Source organism: Triticum aestivum, chromosome 4B, assembly GCF_018294505.1.
Source record: "Triticum aestivum cultivar Chinese Spring chromosome 4B, IWGSC CS RefSeq v2.1, whole genome shotgun sequence".
In the NCBI taxonomy this organism is placed as follows: Eukaryota; Viridiplantae; Streptophyta; class Magnoliopsida; order Poales; family Poaceae; genus Triticum; species Triticum aestivum.
In genome coordinates this window covers 166,406,589-166,415,165 of record NC_057804.1, presented here as the reverse complement: position 1 = coordinate 166,415,165, position 8,577 = coordinate 166,406,589, and positions in this window count along the sequence as shown.

Here is an 8,577-nt window from a genome sequence, read left to right as displayed (position 1 = left end):
GCTAGAAGGAGATTGTTAAGTGTGAGTGTGTGTTTTACCCATCCAGGCGGAACTTATGTGCACAAAAGTGGAGAACGATTCGATGTGGCGTTAGGATTGAGGGTAATTAACTACGTATGGAGACATAGAGACCTTGAACGTGCATGTGTGAGAGGTATACATGTATACGTGGGATGTGTGTGTGTGTGCGCGAGCGCATGATCGAGATAAAAGAAAGAAGACATAAGTCATAAGATCAACGACATGGGAGAGACAGATCGGTATGACAATATGCATGCATATGAGAATGCAGGGAAGAAGGCCCAACAATTGAGCATTTGTTTTTGTCTTTAAGAGATAGTGGCATGGGCTGGAGCATGTATCTATGGCGAGCAGAGGGAGTGAGGCGCAACGATTGTGCAAAAGAGATCAACCTATAAATGCATATGTATGGAGAAACATATATAGTGTGGGTGATAGGAAGCAACACTCCGTGCGAGAAAGAAATGTTGACGGAGAAACTACAGATAGATCCATAGATGGAGATGCTAGCTAGAGGGACATCCGCTAGTTTGGGTGTTGGAGATGACCATCAGGTGGTTCAAAGGGTGAAGTTATATATGTGTGTGAGAGAGCACTTGACTGCATGTAGACAGAAACATATGTAGTGTGTGTGATAGGAATCAAGAGTGAGGGCGAGAAACAAGGTTTATGGAGAAATAGATAAATAGAAAGATAAAGATGCTACCTAGTGTGCGTTAGAGATAGGAGTCGAGTGGATCAGAAGGCTAGGTTATGTGTGTGGATGTGAGAGAGATAGAGAGAGGGTGCATGTGAGTCACATACAAACAGATATCAGAGAGAAATGAGATCCAGAGAGACGGAGTTTTGTGTCTGCAAGAGAGAAAGATATTTCACAACGAGAGTGATAGCTAGAGAGACATATGAGGGAATGCAAGATATCTCTAGGAAGAGAGGGTGTGTGTGAGCGACATACAAGAGAACAGTGGAGAAATATGAGACCCTGGGAGATAGAGTTTGTGTTTGTGTGTGAGAAAGAGATATTGAAGAGGAAGAGTCATAGGTTCTCATATCTAAGGAGCGAAAGACATCTCTGTATGAGGGGTGTGCGAGTGGCACACATGGGAATAGTAGAGAGAAATAAGACCCGAGGAGACAAAGTTTTGTGTCTGTGTGAGAGAAAGAGATTCCACATGGAGAATCATAGTTAGAGACACATACCAGGGAGCGAGATATACTTAGAGAGAGATAGAGTGATGAAGGTCGAGGGAGAGAGTACCATCAGTTTGTTATGAAGATAAAAGATCATTGTCTACATACAGGTAGCACGAGAGATACATGAGAGACGATGAACGCGTATAGGTCCAGAGAGATAGTTCTATATAACCATGAGTGATAGCTATATGAGATGAATATCTGGATTAAAGGGGATTCAAATATTTAAACTAGAGATCACGACATCGATAATATCATAACGCAAATTGGTGTATCAAACATGCATATTCATCTGAATTTGGGCACACGTGTAATGTTATATAGTTTATCAATATTGGTGATCCATACATTCTTTAATTACAAACAATGCATGGTTTATATGCAATTAATTTCTAAACGGGAGTACACTATATGTTGCGTGTGTGAAACACATTATACATGTTTGAGAAGTAAAAAAATAGCATGAAACACACATTAATTGGAGACAGTTAGCGAGGAATGCATACATTGGATTTCAACATAAAGTGGTTTCACATATTTGAAAATCCAAATTGATGGATACAACCTTATGAATCTAAGATCATGCCATTTGTAAACCATATTTATGTATAAACGATGTTGTGCTTTTGAAAGTATATATAAAAAATGATGTATATAGAATGTAATTCCAATTGAAAATCGATCCCGCCCGAAAAAAATTAGAATACAAACGGGATTCGAATTGAGTTGGCAAGGTAAATGTGCACTCTGCAAAATTTGAATGAAGTGGGGAAAGTCGCAGTAACCGCCCGAAACGAAAATCTGTGAGATGGAAACCACTACTGCCTATCCCTGCCACGCAAAGCCTATTTGCTGGATTTCTATAGGTTTCGATAGGGGTAGGTTTATAATTTCACCCAAACGTGACGTAACCGCCTCTCCCCCGGATTCATACACGGTGGGCGCCAAAACACAGTGTGTCCTCGGCCAAAATTGACTCCCTCCCCGATTCATATTCATACACGGTGGGCGCCAAAAACAAACTCTCGTCGGGAAATATTTGGTGTATGCGAGATTACCGTCCTATCCCCAACCGACTAATGTGGAGTGATGTAGTAGAAATTTGAAACGGGGGCTAAGTTTGTAAATTTCCTCGCATTTGAGACAAGCGCGCCCTGAATACATGGTTCCCCCTTCCTCTCGACATCCCTTTTCCCCATTCGTACTCCGTGGGCGCCAAACACCCTCTCCACCCCACCCTCCTCCGTCCGCCGCTGACCGCCACCCCATCCACCGCCATCCTCCTCCACCATGCTGGAGCTGATACCCCGACACCGCCGTCCATTACAAGAGATCGACGTCTCTCATCCACGCCTTCGGACCGAGATCCTTGAATCCCGTCCTCTCGCTTCATCCCTGCCGTCGTCCACCTTGTCGGCGCCGCTCCTACGACCGTCTTGTCCACCACGCCCCGCCGCCACCGTCTAGCCTCCTAGATCTGCTTCCACACTGCCGACAGCCATCGCTACCGCATCACCATCAAATTCTGAGCAGATGCGTACACAGCGCCACACCAGAGGCGGTACTCTGTCGTATCTTCTCAACTTATTTATCGCAGCAAGAAAATAGATCGTCACTACTTTACTCTGATTTCTTGTCTTGGTTGCGAAGTTGCCTTTGTCCGGTTTGCACCTTCAGATCCGCCATGGCATGCTCAACACTATACTCCCAATGCTTATGGTTTTCCCCTTTTATATTCCAAACTAGTTAAATCACAGTATACTAAATTTCAAAATTGGGTCAGTCGATTTTTCAGAGCTCACCGGAGTTCGCCGGTGCGATCAAAGGGGCTCGGGTGGTTGTGGGGCCTCGCCGAACAAAGAAAACTCGACGCGGGTGGGGGTTTGGGCGCGGGTGGGGGTGGGGGTGGCGGAGGAACACAGGCTGTGGGGGCCGGTGGTCCGACCGGCGGCCCATGCGGTGTTTTGTATGGGAAGAATCAGAGACGAGGAAGAAGAAGGGTTAGGAGACATAGGATCTTCATCCAACCGCCTGAAATGGTCGAGAGACAACTGGGAGTTGCATTCTTAATGCGCTCTGGTTCATCATGTGTGGGCACTATGCAACCAACATTTTATCATCCAAAATCTGCTTGCTCTTCTTTACCATGTTCGATAGAGCTGGCCTGTACGTGATCGATAGGCTTTCAATTACTAGCGGCAATATAACATGGTATTTTCAAGCCAGTTCCACTTTCCCGATTTATATATTGTGGTTATGGTGTACCCCTGTTATGTACACTATGTATTGTGGTTAACAGGACGAAACTAATATCAAACCGAATTACTAAATGGGCCTTTAGAAAGTGGGCCCAAAAGCATAGCATCCAGTTAACAAGCCGAATCTGATATGGGCCATAATTGAGCCCAAAGCCTCTTAAAGGGCCGGACCTGATCTAGGCCGTGATTTGGCCCAGAAAGTGGGAGGCTTTTAACCGGGCGGATCTCATATGGGCCATTATTAGGCCCGAAACGTGGTAGGCCATTAATGGACGGATCAAATATGGGTCGGCATTTGGCCCAAAACATGGCAGCCAGTTAATGGGACGGCCTACTAGGGTCCTCAAAATATTGTGGGCCTATAGGTGGGCCGGCCAATTAATGTCGGTGAAATCGCGTCGGCCTTTTGTCGGTGTACTAGAGTAGGGGTACCCTAGTATCCCGAACTTGTGCACGGGCAGTTGCAGCACCCCGCGGCAAGGCTTGCCGGGCGACCGCCAAGGTCCTCCGTGGTTCCCTTGGAGCCATTCAAGAACAAAGTATTCAAGCCAAGGAGACAAGGCCCCGGCAAGAGGAGCTTGCCGGGAAGGCCAACCAAGGCATCTCAAGGAACTTGCTGCAACGCGCCGCGCGTCCCGGCAAGGCCCGGTGAGCGACAAGCTTCCGGGCGCGACAAGACAACGAGCGCGGCAAGGCGCTTGCCGCGGCAAGTAACCACTCTGTACCCACGCTCCAGCGCATCCACCAACATGTCGCTCTGGGGGCCTTTCCAGGCGTGCGTGGCGGGAGGCTGTGCAGCCAGCGGTGCACGGTGGCATGCGAAGCTGACAAGACTGCCATCATGGCGAGCGGTGGCGCCCCTGACGGTCCCTTTTTACACTGTTTGGGCGATGCAGACGGGCATTTAATGCCTTTGTCCCCTGCCGTCAGGGTTAGGTAGGATGCACTGTGCAGGTGGTTGTACCAACCGCAACCCCTTTTTCCATTTTTACCCTTCTCTGCGTTGCCACCTGTCAGTGACCCCTTGAACATATAAAAGGAGGCCCATGCGCAACGTTGAGGGGGTTTGCTGCGGTTGGGAACCAGAGAACACTCACACTCGGCCTCGTGTGTACTGTAGCACTCAGCGCACCCGAGCAAGAACACAATACAATCAGACAAGCAGCAGTAGGAGTATTATCTCTCCGGAGAGCTCCGAAGTTGGGTAAACTGCTCGTGTGCTTCGCCTCGATCCACTCTTCGTGCGATCTCCGCCCCCCGCCGAACCGAAAGGGGCTCGGTCCGCCGGCCCCATAGGTGTTCGTGGATCAGTTTCCCCGACACCTTTAGTTGGGCCTGCCCATTATGATCCGCAAGAATTTTGTGGGCCTTTACCTGGGCCGGCCCATTATGGCACAAAAAAATCTTATCGGCCTTTACCTGGGCCGACCCATTATGGCCCGCGAAATCTTGTCGGCCTTTAGCTGGGCCAGCCCATTATGGTCCGCAAAATCTCATGGGCCTTTAGCTGGGCCGACCCATCATGGTCCGCAAAATCTTGTGGGCCTTTAGTTGGGCCAGCCCATTTTAACTTGATGGGACGTGCCACGTGTTGACGTATCATAGGGACCTTCTGTCCAATGAGTGGATGACATCTGTCCCAACGTAGGACGACACATGTTTCCTCCAGCCAATGATGATTTTACACGTGGAAAATCCCCATTGGTCGGGGCTGTTAACGGGTTATCGGATCCAAAACCCGACCCGATAGCTTAACGGTGTTCCGTTACGGTGGATGCCACGTGTCGGTCACCCTTGACGAAAGCACTTCTGTGACGTGCGATTTATCGTCATGGAAGTGGACACTTCCATGATGATAATTTTGGTAATGTCATGGAACACTTCTACGACAGCACAGGTATGATTATCTTGATTCTGTCATAAAATTGTCATGGATGTACATGCATGACAATAAACGCGACCTACTGTGACAAACATGTATCATCACGGAAGTGTATTTTTTTGTAGTGCTCATTCCTCAATGACCGCTACAAGGTGTGTGATTGGCGGGCGATGAATCTCCCTCTGGTCAGGCTTAAGCCCGATCCGACCATAATCTGCTGAAACCCCCAGGGTGGCGATGCAATCTAGCAGCTCTTTAAGGACGAGATGTCTGCCGGATCCATCTTTTCGGAGTACTCAAGACCGATGCAGGGACAATGTTCGGCGGTTGTAGGGGGTGTTGTAGGCTTGACGGCCGCATGGGCGCCTATGATGAAATCGCCGAGCAGGAGGATATTGTCACATCCCTAGCTTCTGGCAATGCCTAGGCTAGCCTCATGAGTGTCATCATGTTTAAGTTTAAAATGAACTTGAAATGGGGATTGCCTAAACCCTAGCATCAAAGGAATTCACTAGGTTCACCTAAAATATTTTCAGTAAATCCAAATGGTTTTAAAAAATGTTCATCATTTATGGAAAATACTGTAAACAGTAACCAGAGGTGATGCACATTTTTCCATCACATATTTGGGCTCTGAATTAAATCATACTCTATTTGCATTTGGGCATTGAAATGCTATAAAGTATTTTAAATGCCCAAATAATCATGAACTAAAATGTTTACTGTAGGATATATTTCCAACAGTGGTCATGAGCAGTTTCATGATTTTTGGGGTTGATTTGGTATTTTTAGAAAAGCCACAAAGATTACAGAAAATAGAAAAACAGACGAAAACTAGAAAAGACGGGAAACTACCTAACTTACCTTTGCAGCTCACCTGACCGGCCTAGCAATGTAGCTGGCCGGCCCAACCCACCACTGCCTCCTCCCCTATCATCTTCCTCCTCTGCCAGGAGGACGTGCATGTGGCCAACGCGCGCACGCACGCGCCTCGCCACCTCCTGCCTCCCTGCTTGTCCTTGCCGTCTCTACACGCGCCATGCCACCCCCTGGAACTCTCTCACTCTCACCCGACCCCTTTCCTCTCCTCTGCTCCCTTATGACGCCACTGATTCAATCATACACTAATCATGCACGCAAACGTGTTCTTGTTTTGGATTGAATCTAGAGCTCCGTGCTATCCAGCATTTGTTCTTCTTTACCTTGGAGTATTACCATATTTTATGTCAAGAATATCATGAGGATTACTCCACCTCTTAAGAATTCTTGGTATAGTGATACTTCTCACCATCACCATTCTTTCTTGGTTCCCGTGTTGATTCTAACCGGGGTACCAACAAGTGAACAGTGCTGTTTAGATTCCGTACTTCTGACAACCCTAATGCTTTGAAGTTAATGCTCGACAGTTCATTCTTATACCAATGGTTATCAAATTACCATTATAACCTTGATCATGCTATCAAGCCCATATTTCAGGTGCAACTTTCAACCAATGTTTAAATATGTATGTTTTCCTCGAGCATAAATCATTATATGATTTGATCTGACAAATGATATCTCCTTGTTCACATAATTGTGGAAATACATCTTTTTGGAAATCTCGATGAGTTGTCGCTAAGTCCATCAGCCACCTCCTCATCCTCTCCTTAGTTTAATGATGAACTCTCGTTTTGGAACTCATTCCCGTAGTTCATTCCCAGAGTCTGAGATATCCTGACACCAATCAGATCTGAATCTCGGTCAGATATGATGATTGGAACATATTTCCAAGAGTTATAACAATGGTCTTTATGTGACCCGGTAAGGTGCTGTCGTGCCTAGCACACCTGGCCGGAGGCCTATTGTTATATATTCCTTTTCAGCAAGGTTATCCATTTTTCCATGAGGAAACTGTAAGACTTATTCTATAAGTTTATCCTGATGGACCCATTTTGTATCCAAAGTCTGACCTTTGCTTGAACACCTTGTCAATGCTATCTCAAAGCATGTTTGTGGTGCTCTGATACCAACTTGTGACGCCCCCGATTCAATCGTACACTAATCATGCACGCAAATGTGTACGATCAAGATCAGGGACTCACGGGAAGATATCACAACACAACTCTAAAAGTAAAATAAGTCATACAAGCATCATATTACAAGCCAGGGACCTCGAGGGCTCGAATACAAGTGCTCAATCAGAAACGAGTTAGCGGAAGCAACAATATCTGAGTACAGACATAAGTTAAACAAGTTTGCCTTAAGAAGGCTAGCACAAACTAGGATACAGATCGAAAGAGGCGCAAGCCTCCTGCCTGGGATCCCCCTAAACTACTCATGGTCGTCATCAGCGGGCTGCATGTAGTAGTAGGCACCTCCGGTGTAGTAGGAGTCGTCGTCGACGGTGGCATCTGGCTCCTGGGCTCTAGCATCTGGTTGCGATAACCAGGTAGAAGAGAAAGGGGGAAAATAGGGAGAAAAGCAACCATGAGTACTCACCCAAAGTACTCGCAAGCAAGGAGCTACACTACATATGCATGGGTATATGTGTAAAAAGACAATATAGGTGGACTGAACTGCAGAATGCCAGAATAAGAGGGGGATAGCTAGTCCTATCGAAGACTACGCTTCTGGCAGCCTCCGTCTTGCAGCATGTAGAAGAGAGTAGATTATAGTCCTCCAAGTAGCATCACATAGCATAATCCTACCCGGCGATCCTCCCCTCGTCGCCTTGTGGACAAGCGATCACCGGTTTGTCTGTGGAACTTGTCTGGGTGTGTTTTATTAAGTATCCAATTCTAGTTGTCATAAGGTCAAGGTCCTTTTAACAAGGGACACAGCTATTCGAATAGATAAACTTCCATGCAGGGGTGCACCACATAACCCAACACGCTCGATCCCATTTGGCTGGACACACTTTCCTGGGTCATGCCCGGCCTCGGAAGATCAACACGTCGCAGCCCCACCTAGGCACAACAGAGAGGTCAGCACGCTGGTCTAAATCCTATGCGCGCAGGGGTCTGGGCCCATCGCCCATTGCACACCTGCATGTTGCGAGGGTGGCCGGAAGCAGACCTAGCCTCCCTAATACAAGAGCAGGCATTCCAGTCCAATCCGGTGCGTGCCGCTCAGTCGCTGATATCAAGAAGGCTTCGGCTGATACCACGACGTCGAGTGCCCATAACTGTTCCCGCATAGTTGGTTAGTGCGTATAGGCCAGTGGCCAGACACAGATCAAATACC